Below are 17,402 nucleotides of genomic sequence, written 5' to 3'. Positions count from 1 at the left end.
TTTTTCGTTACTTGTAGCTTGAATACGAGTTCCTTCACTTCTTAATAGAATTACATTATGCGTTTGACAGGACGATGTTGTATCAGAACTACTGTAAAACGCCGTACGCACAAGATTAAGACCGAATGGAGGGAAAGAGCTATCTCCCTTTAGTTGAACATCTTGACAATAGGTTTATGTATAGCTACATCTCAGTGGGTGGATCATTTGTAACCTATGTCTGGGACATGTGGCTGACCTACTTGGAACAATATTGACTGTGATTGACTATATCTGAATTTTTAATTGACAGTTCGGAAAGATCTATTCATCACCCAGAAAGCAACATAAATATCGTAAAATCTTCGCCCGAAAATTTTGTGTGTTATGAAAGATAAAATAGGTTTAGTAGTTTTCTGTAACGTAAACAATAAACTCAAAATAAATTATACATTTGTGTTATAATATTTGACAGAAAAATCAGAAAATTGTTTCTCTGGCAGTGGGCGGAGGACAGTCACAGAACACGACAATCAAAGACAGTCACATGTTGACAAACAAATCCAACCCTAGACTATAATAATTGTGGACTGTCATTGTCAAAGTCTAACACAATTATTCACAGTCACAATGATAATCTGTCACAATGATAAAAATCACAGTGATAGACAGACACGATGACTTTGATAGACTGTCATAATGACAAGAAGTCACAATGATATTTGTCACAATGATAAAAAGTCCCAGTGACAGAGAGCAGGAATTATAAAAAGTTACAGTGATATACTCTCATAATTACCAAAAATCACAGTGATAGACTGTCCCAATGATAAAAATGTCACAGTGACAGACAGTTACAATGATAAAAAGTCAGAGTGACAGATTGTCATAATGACAAAAAAGTCACAGTGATAAACAGTCATAATGATGAAAAACTAACAGTGATAGACGGTCCCGATGATAAAAAAAAGTCACACTGATGGACAGTCACAATGATAAAATAGTCTTTATTTATTTATTTTGTTTGATTGGTGTTTTACGCCGTACTCAAGAATATTTCACTTATACGACGGCGGTCAGCATTATGGTGGGTGGAAACCGGGCAGAGCCCGGGGGAAGCCCACGACCATCCGCAGGTTGCTGGAAGACCCTCCCACGTACGGCCGGAGAGGAAGCCAGCATGAGCTGAACTCACAGCGACCGCATTGGTGAGAGACTGCTGGGTTATTGAGCTGCGCTAGCGCGCTAACCAACTGAGCCACGGAGGCTCTTGATAAAATAGTCACAGCGATAGATAGTCATAATGACAAAAACTCACAGTGATAGACAGGCACAATGCCAAAAGGTCACAGTGACATACAGTCACAATGATAAAAAGTCACAGTGATAGACTGTCATAATGACAAAACGTCACAGTGATATATGTAGACAGTAACGATGGTAAACATTCACTGCCACCATACAGCGATAGGCATTGAAAGTGAGTGATAGCGATAGAAATAGTCAGGTTAACTCAGAGTTTGAATTGTAATATATTAGTCATAACTAGAATTCTAGTTATGAGTATAGTCTTGCTCAACACGTTAAACCCCAAACACTCACTCAAATTGTAAACAATGCCAAGGCAACATGTCTTGGGGGTGATTAGCCCATCAGCAGAATCTTGGTTTAAACGAAAATGAAATATGGATAGGGAGTAAAACCAGAGCAGCGACAACACGGTGATAGCTGGCAAATGGTCACACGTATAGCCGGTGAAATCCGGCTACAGCGTAGAGAATAAAACCAGAGGCAACAACACGGGGATAGCCGGCAAATGGTCATGTGTATAGCCCGTAAAATCCGACTACAGCATAGAGAGTAAAACCAGAGCAACGACAATGCGGGGATAGTCGGCAAATGATCACACGTATAGCCGGTGAAATCCGGCTACAGCATAGAGAGTAAAACCAGAGAGGCGACAATACGGTGATAGACGGCAAATGATCACACGTATAGCCGGTGAAATCCGCCTACAGCATAGAGAGTAAAACCAGAGAGGCGACAATACGGCGATAGACGGCAAATGGTCACGCGTATAGCCGGTGAAATCCGGCTACAGCATAGAGAGTAAAACCAGAGCAACGACAATACGGGGATAGCTGGCAAATGATCACACGTATAGCCGGTGAAATACGGCTACAACATAGAGAGTAAAACCAGAGAGGCAACAACACGGGGATAGCCGGCAAATGATCACACGTATATCCAGTGAAATCCGGCTACAGCATAGAGAGTAAAACCAGAGAAGCGACAACACGGTGATAGTCGGCAAATGATCACACGTATAGCCAGTGAAATCCCGCTACAGCATAGAGAGTAAAACCAGAGCAGCAAAAACACAGTGATAGGTGGCAAATGTTCACACGTATAGCGGGTGAAATACGGCTACAACATACAGAGTAAAACTAGAGCAGCGACAACATGGTGATATATCGCAAATGGTCACGCGTATAGCCGGTGAAATATGGCTACAACATGGAGAGTAAAACCAGAGCAACGACAACACGGTGATAGCGGGCAAATGGTCACGAGTACAGCCAGTGAAATACGGCTACAACATAGAGAGTAAAACCAGAACAGCGACAACACTGTGTTGGCTGGCAAACGATCACGAGTATAGCAGGTGAAATCCGGCCTCTTCTCAACTTACCTCACTGTAGGATTTATTCTAACTGTTCATGTAAATGTTTAATTAGTGGCAAATTGCAGGCCCCAAAAGCACCATGGTTTATGCAGCTTTAGGTAAAAAAAAATGCGTGGTTGTTAACTGCAATATTTTAGGCGTCATTGGTCTAGAATTACTGAAAATGCTGATTTGTCATAACATAGAATAATATGACAGGAAGAATTCATAGACTGTCACAAAAGACAGAGTGTCGCAGTGATCAACTTCCATAGGCCTATTGCATGCATGTTCATAACCGATTTTGCTGGAATTGTTGAATATCGCAAAATTTTCATTTTTAAATCTCCCTGTTATGCAGTTATTCCAGTTTGCAGCGAAATCACGGCGTTGATAACAAAATAATAGAAACACATAGACTAATAATCAGAACTCACTTGAGTTCCAATGGTCTGATTACAACAACAACCCCACCCCAAGTGTTATCCTAGGTATGGAGATATTGCTTCAACCTACAGGTTTGCCGTGAACATTTGACTATTGAGAACATGATCTGTTGCTTACCGACAATATAATTAATTAGTTTAATCTTCGTTAACAATTGTTGGAAATTAGATTCGTTTACTTTTAGTTGTATTGGGTAACGCAGTATATAGCTGCTTGATCAGTTCGAACTACCATGTTGATATACAATGGTTTATATAAGATCTCTTAAGCGGATGGATATCTTTTCAACGGTACCAACATTCAACTGAAACTTTGTTCACAATATGAAACATTTAACTGAAGTCCCATTACGAAGTTTTGCCCACCTGTTGGGTTTGCACGTCACATTCCAGTCACAACAGAGAGAGGTTTGCAAGTGTGTTGTCACCATATACGGCTCATGTCGGTACACCTGGAGATGGGAGGGATGTCTGGACCGTGCACGCTTGTCTTCTCCCTGCTTTACCAACACGCTTACAACAAGCCTATGTGGGAATCTTTTAATCATCTTAATTTACAGGTGGCCAGGTGTAGAGACAAGTGTGTTTGGTGTTCAATTTCCAGGGCTGTGAGCTTCTCATCGAAGCTCAGGGAGCACTCTGTTGACTAGGTAGGCGAGCCACTAAGGTGTTCAATTAAAACTAATTATTTTCGGATTGTCATTCGCCTTGATTCTTTGTTGAGCGGAGAGACAAGTAAGTGGTGTGCTCGATAGAATACACCGAGAGGGGTTGACATCAGAAAACACTAGCGGAGATCGTCCTGGTGGTAATGAGAAAAGCACACGAAGATGCTGGGGGTAGTGAGAATACAGCGGTCCGGGTCACATGAGGTAGGTAAACAGCGGGCTGCACGGTGAGCCGAGAACTGAACAGGGGTAGCTGTCCATTAAAAGAGGACTGAGTGCTTAGACGACAGGGTTACCGTAACAACCGAACGGAATATCAGCCGCAGGAACCAAAACAGGGTTGAGTAGGGCGACATTGTTCAGGGACAGGGGCACTGTATAACCAGGCCGATAGGCTACTGTATGGTGAAACGGACACTGTAGGCCAACCGAGACATCAGTATACAAGTGTACCAGTGTGGGGAGGCCCGTACTGGACGGAGTGGTCCACTGGGCAGGGAGACCGGCACTATTTGGGGAAACCATCAGTTGAGCGGGAAATCGCCACATAAAGGTGAAGGTAAGTCTAAGTCAAGGAAAGCGAAAATAAGGAATTTTCAGTCAGTAGGAGGTGAACGAAATACAGAAATGTGAAAGTTCATCACACTATGAGATCTGTCTTGGACGATTTATATGGAAATAAAAGTAATAAGAGAGCTAATAAACACAGTTTTTGCGGGATTTAATGAATGGATTTAATGAATCCCAGTAACGATTAATTAAACAATGCTGAGCCTTCATCCGTTTAGGAGACCGTTCGAATTGAATTACTAACACCTAGCTGACTCTTGTAACCCCAATTTGGGAGATTATTGAAACTGTTTATTTATTTGATTGGTGTTTTACGCCCCGTACTCAAAGAATATTTCACTCATACGACGGTGGCCAGCATTATGGTGGGATGATACCGGGTAAGCCCGAGGGAGACTCGTGACCGTCCGCAGGTTACTGTCAGACCTTCTCACGTACTATTGAAACTAAACTGCATGTATTAGAACCTAAAACCAAATGCAAGAGGCATTGCTACATCGTGCTTTAGGTTGTTCTTGAAATTGCTATTCCTATCTGACTCTTCCTGGAATGGAAAAATCGGTGCTGGGTATGTACATAACGAAGTGTACACAAAATAATTCCACGAAGTAGGGAGGAAACGTAGTGTTAGACATCCTTGACACACCATCAAATTTGAATCAAGGCTCAGTTTGGTCTTACAACTGCATAAACAGTCTGTATAAACGTCACCTGTATATGCACCAGGAGGATTACATTTAGCCCATTCACTTCATTAAAAAATTTGAGTATTGGCGAATACTGGCGTATTGACTAATTACATTGTCTTTTTATTTATTTATTCATTTATTTATTTGATTGGAGTTTTCTTACTTTCTAATCTTGATCGTTTCCATTACATATACGCTTCACTTTGATGTTATTGGGATGAAATCAGTGAAGAAATAATTCAGTGACCCCATTAGGGAGACCAACTTTATTATACAGTGACCCAATTAGGGTGACCAAATTTATTTTACAGTGACCCCATTAGGGAGGCCAACTTTATTATACGGTGACCCCATTAGGGAGACCAACTTTATTATACAGTAGGTGACGGTGGGAACAAGCATTAAGGTCGCAGAATTATTTCAACACCGTTTGCAGCCTTGCAGCATCCCCTCAACGGAACACAAATTTGGTGATACGGTCAGCCGTACAGTATTAAGCTCGGCCATATTCCTGTGTCAGTACTAGGGATTGGAAGTCTCATTTCGGGAACACTTATATCCATGTAGTAGAATTCGCATGAATTTACACTTTGGTTTTTGACTCACCTGAAGCCACGCTTTCTATTGATTACTCCCTAATTTGAATTTAAGCACAGGTTACTGACTCGCAAGAAATTAAGTTTAGGTTATTGGTTTACGTAAAGTTACACTTCGTTTAGTGTCTCGCCCGAAATTACGCATTGTACGGTTACTTGCTCGTCTGAATGTACACTTCGATACTGGGCTTAATAATTACCCAGCTCTGAGTATTGATGGATATATAGAAACCGATATTTTGTTAAGAAGAAATGACTTGAATACGATTTTCCTCAACCTCTTTCCATCATTCCATAACTAACTCGCTCGACGCTCATACCTTTCCATCGCTTCACACCGCATGGCTACGTTTCTACAACGAATATCTGACTATAGGTGTAACTATTTCGCACAGCTAGGTAGTTACATCCGTATGTATACTTACTTGGGGTCTTACGTCGAACTTAACAATTTTTCAGTCATATGAAGATGAGGAGTCATTAGGTGTGTGTACCGTACATAAGCTTTGTCTTTTCGTGGCAGGGAGAGTCCAAGTTGCCAAGTGCTGCCGCCACTAAAGTATCATGCCGAAGACACCAGACATGACACCTCACCTAGTCACATTATACTGACACCCTCGTCGTCATATGACGAAAAAATTCTTAGGTAGATTGTAAAACCCCCTTCATTCATTCATTCATTCATTCATTTATAGATTCCTTCATTCATTCATACATTCGCCCATACATACATACATACATACCTGGTGCTTTGCGAGGCAGCAACAATAGTTACATCAGTGATTAACTGATCATATCGCAAATGTAGGCAATGACATCAGTGATGTAATGACCATATCGGCAATGTAGGCAGTGACATCAGTGATGTAATGACCATATTGCACATGTAGACAATGACATCAGTGATGTAATGATCATATTGCGCACGTAGACAATGACATCAGTGATGTAATGATCATATTGCACACGTAGACAATGACATCAGTGATGTAATGACCATATTGCGCACGTAGACAATGACATCAGTGATGTAATGACCGTATCGGCAATGTAGGCAGTTACATCAGTGATAGGCTGATCATATCGCACACATAGGTTGTTACATTAGTCATGGACTGATCATATCGCACATATATTTACATGTAGTTACATCAGTGATGGACTAACCCTATCGCACATGTATTTAGTTATATCAGTGATGGACTGACCCTATCACACATGTATTTAGTTACATCATTGATGGACTGATCATATCGCACATGTATTTAGTTATATCAGTGATGGACTAACCCTATCACACATGTATTTAGTTACATCAGTGGTGCACTAACCCTATCACACATGTATTTAGTTATATCAGTGATGGACTAACCCTATCGCACATGTATTTAGTTACATGTAGTTACATCAGTGATGGACCGACCATATCGCACATGTATTTAGTTATATCATATTGCACATGTATCTAGTTACATCAGTGATGGACCGACCATATCGCACATGTATTTAGTTATATCATATTGCACATGTATCTAGATACATCATTGATGGACTGATCATATCGCACATGTATCTAGATACATCAGTGATGGACTGACCCTATCGCATATGTATTTAGTTACATCAGTGATGGACCGATCATATCGCACATGTATTTAGTTACATCAGTGATGGACCGATCATATCGCACATGTATTTAGTTACATCAGTGATGGACTGACCATATCGCACATGTATTTAGTTATATCATATCGCACATGTATCTAGTTACATCAGTGATGGGCTGATCATGTCGGGCATGTAGATGTGCCATACATAGAGTAGTTAACTACAGTTATGGACAGTTACTGTAGAAAAGTTTCCTGTATATTGTAGCCACCATATTATAGTATGTCTGGAGGGAGTTCTAGTAAATATTGTTAATGTCATAGTACATGTTGAGCTGCATGTGATAAAGATCTGGGGTGGTTTGCACAGTTCACGGAGTCCAAAGCCAACTGCTTGTGTTCTACACCTGTACGGGAGGTGGTTTGACCGTGCGCAGCGATGCATGTGGGTCTGATTGACTGTAGTATGGAGAAGTAAGTGCAGATGCGTAAATATCATACACACACCCTTTCATAAAGCAAAATTTGATTTTGACCTAAAGAGGAAACAAATTCAATTCTGGCAGGCAGTTGTTTATTCACATGCGTTGGAAGAATAGTCGACAGTCGTTGGGAATGTCACAAGACTCGCTGACCCGGACTTAGCTGTCCGTTTTTTTTTTTACATGAATTGGTTGTGCGAAAGCTTTTTATTTGAGTACAGCTAGGCAAACGTGTCAATTGCCATTCATTATTAAGCATAACGTGCATTGTGATAAAGTTTTGAAAAGAGATCTCGCATTTGTAATGGCACGGTTTAGAATCGTTTCCTGCTCTTAGCTAAACACTGATTTGGACTTCAGAGCTGATGCTGGTGCTGGATTGTACAACAGAACATGACTGATGTCAATCATGCTGTTAAAAGACGTTATTTGTCTCAATAGTCAAGTGTTTTCCACATGCAAAACACGAGTGACGCAGACATGTAAGCCTTCTATCACACAATCTCATGTGTTCATTGATGGACAGGGTTGTTTTTATTCCCATTCCGAAGTCCGAGTCTCCATACATAGATACCTGGGAAAACCTCCACTTGCCGTCAGTATACCTGAGGTACTGGGTCGCACTGACGCCTCTGTTGAGGTATCGAGGCGCTGTGACGTCACAACCTATTGGAGTCAGCCGTGTTTGTGATAATCCCTCTGGCACACAATCACAGAGCAGGTGGGTAAACATTAGTGCCCAGTCAAGTTACATGCGAGAGTCGAGGCAGTTTCAGTCTGCTGAGAAAGTCAGGGCGGCGTGACCTGTGGCAGAGATTTAGCTACCATCCGGGCAGTCATGGTCACGTGATATTGTCATTTACCGTCTGCATTCCGGTACTATATACAAACACAACACAGACAGGCACAGCTAGGTGGTCCCTATGATGAAGTAATGGGCACATACACAATAAATCAGTGTATATGTGTCCTAACTTTGAATGTAATGGACACATACACAACAAATCAGTATATCTGTGTCCTAACTTTGAATGTAATGGACACATACACAGCAAACCAGTATATCTGTGTCCTAACTTTAAATGTAAGGAACACATACACAACAAACCAGTATATCTGTGTCCTAACTTTGAATGTAATGGACACATACACAGCAAACCAGTATATCTGTGTTCCACTTTTGAATGTAAGGAACACATACACAACAAATCAGTATATCTGTGTCCTAACTTTGAATGTAATGGACACATACACAACAAACCAGTATATCTGTGTCCTAACTTTGAATGTAATGGACACATACACAACAAATCAGTATATCTGTGTCCTAACTTTGAATGTAATGAACACATACACAGCAAATCAGTATATCTGTGTCCTAACTTTGAATGTAATGGACACATACACAGCAAACCAGTATATCTGTGTTCCACTTTTGAATGTAAGGAACACATACACAACAAATCAGTATATCTGTGTCCTAACTTTGAATGTAATGGACACATACACAACAAACCAGTATATCTGTGTCCTAACTTTGAATGTAATGGGCACATACACAACAAATCAGTATATCTGTGTCCTAACTTTGAATGTAATGAACACATACACAACAAATCAGTATATCTGTGTTCCACTTTTGAATGTAAGGAACACATACACAACAAATCAGTATATCTGTGTCCTAACTTTGAATGTAATAAAAACATACACAGCAAACCAGTATATCTGTGTTCCACTTTTGAATGTAAGGAACACATACACAACAAATCAGTATATCTGTGTCCTAACTTTGAATGTAAGGAACACATACACAACAAACCAGTATATCCGTGTCTTTACTTTGAATGTAATGGGCACATACACAACAAATCAGTATATCTGTGTCCCAACTTTGAATGTAATGGGCACAAACACAACAAACCAGTATATCTGTGTCCTAACTTTGAATGTAATGGGCACATACACAACAAATCAGTATATCTGTGTTCTAACTTTGAATGTAATGGGCACATACACAACAAATCAGTATATCTGTGTCCTAACTTTAAATATAATGGACACATACACAACAAATCAGTATATCTGTGTCCCAACTTTGAATGTAATGGACACATACACAACAAATCAGTATATCTGTGTCCTAACTTTGAATGTAATGGACACATACACAACAAATCAGTATTTCTGTGTTCCACTTTTATATGTAAGGAACACATACACAACAAATCAGTATATCTGTGTCCCAACTTTGAATGTAACGGGCACATACACAACAAATCAGTATATCTGTGTCCTAACTTTGAATGTAATGGACACATACACAACAAATCAGTATATCTGTGTCCTAACTTTGAATGTAATGGACACATACACAACAAATCAATGTATCTGTGTCCTAACTTTGAATGTAATGGACACATACACAACAAATCAGTATATCTGTGTCCTAACTTTGAATGTAATGGACACATACACAACAAACCAGTATATCTGTGTCCTAACTTTGAATGTAATGGACACATGCACAACAAATTAGTGTATCTGTGTCATAACTTTGAATGTAATGGACACATACACAGCAAATCAGTGTATCTGTGTCCTAACTTTGAATGTAATGGACACATACACAACAAATCAGTATATCTGTGTCCCAACTTTGAATGTAAGGAACACATACACAACAAATCAGTATATCTGTGTCCTAACTTTGAATGCAATGGACACATACACAACAAATCAGTATATCTGTGTCCTAACTTTGAATGTAATAGACACGTACACAACAAACCAGTATATCTGTGTCCTAACTTTGAATCTAATGGGCACATACACAACAAATCAGTATATCTGTGTCCTAACTTTGAATGTAAGGAACACATACACAACAAATCAGTATATCTGTGTCCTAACTTTGAATGTAATGGACACATACACAACAAATCAGTATATCTGTGTCCTAACTTTGAATGTAATGGACACATACACAACAAACCAGTATATCTGTGTCCTAACTTTGAATGTAATGGGCACATACACAACAAATCAGTATATCTGTGTTCTAACTTTGAATGTAATGGGCACATACATAACAAATCAGTATATCTGTGTACTAACTTTAAATGTAAGGAACACATACACAACAAACCAGTATATCTGTGTCCTAACTTTGAATGTAATGGACACATACACAACAAATCAGTATATCTGTGTCCTAACTTTGAATGTTAGGAACACATACACAACAAATCAGTATATCTGTGTCATAACTTTGAATGTAATGGACACATACACAACAAACCAGTATATCTGTGTCCTAACTTTGAATGTAATGGACACATACACAACAAATCAGTATATCTGTGTTCTAACTTTGAATGTAATGGGCACATACACAACAAATCAGTATATCTGTGTCCTAACTTTGAATGAAATGGACACATACACAACAAATCAGTATATCTGTGTCCTAACTTTGAATGTAATGGACACATACACAACAAATCAGTGTATCTGTGTCCTAACTTTGAATGTAATGGGCACATACACAACAAATCAGTATATCTGTGTCCCAACTTTGAATGTAATGGACACATACACAACAAATCAGTATATCTGTGTGCTAACTTTGAATGTAAAAGGCACATACACAACAAATCAGTATATCTGTGTCCCAACTTTGAATGTAATGAACACATATACAACAAATCAGTGTATCTGTGTCCTAACTTTGAATGTAATGGACACATACACAGCAAACCAGTATATCTGTGTCCTAATTTTGAATGTAATGGACACATACACAGCAAATCAGTATATCTGTGTCCTAACTTTGAATGTAATGGACACATACACAACAAATCAGTATATCTGTGTCCTAACTTTGAATGTAATGGGCACATACACAACAAATCAGTATATCTGTGTCCTAACTTTGAATGTAATGGGCACATACACAACAAATCAGTATATCTGTGTCCTAACTTTGAATGTAATGGACACATACACAACAAACCAGTATATCTGTGTCCTAACTTTGAATGTAATGGGCACATACACAACAAATCAGTATATCTGTTTTCTAACTTTGAATGTAATGGACACATACACAGCAAATCAGTATATCTGTGTCCTAACTTTGAATGTAATGGACACATACACAACAAACCAGTATATCTGTGTCCCAACTTTGAATGTTAGGAACACATACACAACAAATCAGTATATCTGTGTCCTAACTTTGAATGTAATGGGCACATACACAACAAATCAGTATATCTGTGTCCTAACTTTGAATGTAATAGGCAGATACACAACAGATCAGTATATCTGTGTCCTAACTTTGAATGTAAGGGGCACATACACTACAAATCAGTATATCTGTGTCCCAACTTTGAATGTAATGAACACATACACATCAAATCAGTATATCTGTGTCCTAACTTTAAATGTAAGGAACACATACACAACAAACCAGTATATCTGTGTCCTAACTTTGAATGTAATGGACACATACACAACAAATCAGTATATCTGTGTCCTAACTTTGAATGTAATGGACACATACACAACAAATCAGTGTATCTGTGTCCTAACTTTGAATGTAATGGACACATACACAACAAACCAGTATATCTGTGTCCTAACTTTGAATGTAATGGGCACATACACAACAAATCAGTATATCTGTGTTCTAACTTTGAATGTAATGGGTACATACACAACAAATCAGTATATCTGTGTCCTAACTTTGAATGAAATGGACACATACACAACAAATCAGTATATCTGTGTCCTAACTTTGAATGTAATGGGCACATACACAACAAATCAGTATATCTGTGTCCCAACTTTGAATGTAATGGACACATACACAACAAATCAGTATATCTGTGTGCTAACTTTGAATGTAAAAGGCACATACACAACAAATCAGTATATCTGTGTCCCAACTTTGAATGTAATGAACACATATACAACAAATCAGTGTATCTGTGTCCTAACTTTGAATGTAATGGACACATACACAACAAACCAGTATATCTGTGTCCTAATTTTGAATGTAATGGACACATACACAACAAATCAGTATATCTGTGTCCTAACTTTGAATGTAATGGACACATACACAACAAATCAGTATATCTGTGTCCTAACTTTGAATGTAATGGGCACATACACAACAAATCAGTATATCTGTGTCCTAACTTTGAATGTAATGGGCACATACACAACAGATCAGTATATCTGTGTCCTAACTTTGAATGTAATGGACACATACACAACAAACCAGTATATCTGTGTCCTAACTTTGAATGTAATGGGCACATACACAACAAATCAGTATATCTGTTTTCTAACTTTGAATGTAATGGACACATACACAACAAACCAGTATATCTGTGTCCCAACTTTGAATGTTAGGAACACATACACAACAAATCAGTATATCTGTGTCCTAACTTTGAATGTAATGGGCACATACACAACAAACCAGTATATCTGTGTCCTAACTTTGAATGTAATAGGCACATACACAACAAATCAGTATATCTGTGTCCCAACTTTGAATGTAATGAACACATACACATCAAATCAGTATATCTGTGTCCTAACTTTAAATGTAAGGAACACATACACAACAAACCAGTATATCTGTGTCCTAACTTTGAATGTAATGGACACATACACAACAAATCAGTATATCTGTGTCCTAACTTTGAATGTAATGGACACATACACAACAAATCAGTGTTTCTGTGTCCTAACTTTGAATGTAATGGACACATACACAACAAACCAGTATATCTGTGTCCTAACTTTGAATGTAATGGGGACATACACAACAAATCAGTATATCTGTGTTCTAACTTTGAATTTTAATGGGTACATACACAACAAATCAGTATATCTGTGTCCCAACTTTGAACGAAATGGACACATACACAACAAATCAGTATATCTGTGTCCTAACTTTGAATGTAATGGACACATACACAACAAATCAGTATATCTGTGTCCTAACTTTGAATGTAATGGACACATACACAACAAATCAGTGTATCTGTGTCCTAACTTTGAATGTAATGGACACATACACAGCAAATCAGTATATCTGTGTCCTAACTTTGAATGTAATGGGCACATACACAACAAATCAGTATATCTGTTTCCTAACTTTGAATGTAATAGACACATACACAACAAATCAGTATATCTGTGTCCTAACTTTGAATGTAATGGACACATAACACAACAAATCAGTATATCTGTGTCCCAACTTTGAATGTAATGGGCACATAAACAACAAATCAGTATATCTGTGTCCTAACTTTGAATGTAATAGACACATACACAACAAATCAGTATATCTGTGTCCTAACTTTGAATGTAATGGACACATACACAACAAATCAGTATATCTGTGTCCCAACTTTGAATGTAATGGGCACATATACAACAAATCAGTATATCTGTGCCCTAACTTTGAATGTAATGGACACATACACAACAAATCAGTATATCTGTGTCCTAACTTTGAATGTAATGGACACATACACAACAAGTCAGTATATCTGTGTCCTAACTTTGAATGTAATAGACACATACACAACAACTCAGTATATCTGTGTCGTAACTTTGAATGTAATGGACACATACACAACAAATCAGTATATCTTTGTCCCAACTTTGAATGCAATGGGCACATAAACAACAAATCAGTATATCTGTGTCCTAACTTTGAATGTAATGGACACATACACAACAAATCAGTATATCTGTGTCCTAACTTTGAATGTAATGGACACATACACAACAAATCAGTATATCTGTATCCTAACTGTCTGTTTGATTAAAAAAAACTCTATATTAGAGACAATGAGTGGACTGTTGTAGGAGCGCTGATAGCCTGACAGACGTACCAGATTTTGTCCTTGACGCCGTAATAATCACATCTATGCTAATGTATAACAATGTATAAACAAAATGAAGTTTATTTATTCATGAGTTAGCAGCTGATCAACCCGGGAGGTTTTCATTTATTTATTTATTTATTTATTTATTTATTTAATTGGTGCTTTACGCCGTACTCAAGAATATTTCACTTATACGACGGCAGCCAGCATTATGGTGGGAGGAAACCGGGCAGAGCCCGGGAGAAACTCCACAGGTTGCTGACAGACTTTCCCACGTACGGCCGGAGAGGAAGCCAGCATTAGCTGAACTTGAACTCACAGCGACCGCATTGGTGAGAGACTCCTGGGTCATTACGCTGCGCTAGCGCGCTAACCGACGGATGTTTTCACATTATCAGAGGTTCTTCATGAAAATGACCTAAAAGTAGGCCCTTTACGAATGTTCGAATCCGCGAAGTGAGCCTAGTTGAAGTGTTGCACCCTCACAAAAAATCTACCGTTAAATCAGCTCCCTGAGTGATTAATCTCTTCCGAATGAGGGATTAATCCGTAATCAGGAGCAGATTAATCCGTTGGATCGACAAAAATTAAATCCATCACTACTCAGGCAACAGATTAAAAGGAATGTTTTTTGAGGGCCTAAATGATTCTTCATATTCCTGTCATTGTAAGAATATGAACTCTGATGACCGCAATCTGAAATCCAGGATCATTAGGAAATCGTATTCATCTTTCCCACACGAATATCTTTGTTAAGCGTCTTTTTTGTTTTCTCTAAAAAAAATCATAGTTATCAGACATATAATTTGGAAGCATTAGCCAAAAGTCTAATAAAGCATCATTACAAAATTCGTACTGTTCAAGAATAAAAAGTATTGCATTCTGTGAATTCCTGAAAAAACTGTATTTATTTATTTGATTGCAGTGCGTTTGACTCCGTAGTCGAGAATTTTTTACTTCTCCAGATACAGAACAAAGCACATTTAAACCCGCAGCCGAACAGGCCGCAGTTGGACTCGAACCCTCAACAGGTCAGAAGCGCCCCGTGCGTAATACATAGATTGACAGTGATGATATCGTTTACGCATATGACACTGGTCGTCACGGAGAGGGTGAATTGGTTTGTCTTTCAATCGCCAGCTGGACAAAGAAGGTATGAGTTTAATTCACGCCTGCGCATGGGATTTGTTCACGGTTTTCACTGTTCATGGGGCGTTGGTGACAATAAGGGGTCGATGACGTCCCTATAAGCGTCTGTACTGCTTGTCACCTGGGAAACTTGGACATAAACTTGCCAAAGGTCGATCAGATAAATAATTATATTGATTGTCGCTTTCATAGTGTACTTTTTGCTTCTCGTCACATAGCCCTATGAACAGGGGTAAGCGCGGCTAACTCTGGAGCTGTACTCATATCATCCGTAATTTAGGTACCATCATTTTTAACATGTATTCGTTAGAGTGAATTCAGCACATGTGTGTGAAGCGTGGTATGTGGGTCAGAATGTACGGGCCAGGGAAGCATCCGCGCAAACACGTTCAGCTCGCAGTGAAAGCTAGTTCCGGCATATCGAATGTGTTTTTGTGGTTTGTTGACGCGGAGGAGCAACCTTATTGGCTGAATCTGAGTCGTACGTCTGTCGTGACTGGCTGTCGTGTTGTCTGTTCGCATGACCACGGATACCCTAAGGAACGCTTTTAGGGCCAGCATTTTTTTATTATTCTCTTGTGCAGTTGTTGGCTAAATAAAATTGCTGTATCCGTATTCCATGAAAAGGTGGATCTAAAACTTGACATGCTTTTCTGTGTTTGCGGTAACTAACATCAATTTCTGGAAATGATTGCGAAATAATTCAGCATTATCAATACCCTCAAGCTGTCTACATGTAGGCCATGTACCTGACAGCATCGTCGTGCAATCTACAGGTAATGATCTGCTTAGGGGCTCACGATTTGAAGTTTTTATGTCTCTAAACCTGATTCAAACACTCGCGTTTCTTTGAGTGCGTGACATTCAGTGACGTCACAAACATTAGCTACAGTTGCGGTCACGTGCTCCCGATAGTGCATGACGACTATCAGTAGTAGGGCTGTCACATTTCACGTAGCGATAACATGACATAGTTACAAGTTGCTATACTTTGCTTTTCATGGTCTACGGTTGCCGTCTGATTTCTGGTCTTCACATTTTTAAATGCTATTATCCCAGTGACGGTCTTATTTGTGGTCGGGATAGACAAACGCACTTTAGTGTGAGTGGCTATAGCCGTCTAATTTCGCGACAGGAAAGGCAAATGCTCTCAGTGTGAGCCTGTCAGTGACAGTCATATTGCTGAAGTGAGTTGGTAAATGATTTTTGTGTGTGTCAGACACCCAATGACACACTAATTCCTGTACGTACTGAGTATCCAAATGACAGTCTAATCGCTCAACTTGATTGGTAAACGCTTTTATGTGAGACTGCTTATCATTCTAATCCCTGGTCTAAATAGACCATTCGGCAACAGTAGTGTTTTCCAAACGTGTATGTTCATTCAGAGCTTTTCTTCTGGCAAAAGGTATGTCAATAAACTGGTTTGCTATCCTTTAGTCTTTTTTGACTCTGGATGAAATGGTAATGCTGAGCTGACTGATCGACAGAAAGAAAATCAGACGTGTAAAACAAGTGAAGAATGTTAAGGCGAAGCACACCGTAACCTAGAGAGATATCCTAAACACATGCTTTTAAGAGATGCAGAATTTGTCAAAAGTAAACTTATTTTTGTACACCAAATGGAGCAGTTT

At 38.9% G+C, this 17,402-nt stretch overlaps 1 protein-coding gene across 8 annotated transcripts in view; it reads left to right on the top strand.

Annotated features, from left to right (window-relative positions):
* Positions 1 to 3,542: 3,542 nt before the first annotated feature.
* LOC135482274 (uncharacterized) overlaps positions 3,543 to 17,402 on the top strand; it is a 31,118-nt gene continuing 17,258 nt past the window's right edge. The window contains exons 1-2 of one of the 8 annotated variants that reach the window (XR_010446216.1): positions 3,543 to 4,317; positions 8,254 to 8,417. The gene's annotated coding sequence lies outside the window, so the exon portion shown is untranslated. Of the gene's footprint in view, positions 4,318 to 8,253; positions 8,418 to 15,544; positions 15,773 to 15,825; positions 16,545 to 16,823; positions 16,956 to 17,402 lie in introns of those variants that run through there. The other 7 variants (XM_064762179.1, XM_064762175.1, XM_064762180.1 and 4 more) reach the window with 7 other exon arrangements.

Source organism: Liolophura sinensis, chromosome 1 (assembly GCF_032854445.1).
Source record: "Liolophura sinensis isolate JHLJ2023 chromosome 1, CUHK_Ljap_v2, whole genome shotgun sequence".
Classification (NCBI taxonomy): Eukaryota; Metazoa; Mollusca; class Polyplacophora; order Chitonida; family Chitonidae; genus Liolophura; species Liolophura sinensis.
Note: the sequence above shows the minus strand (reverse complement) of the source record. Positions and strands in the feature narration are given on the sequence as shown.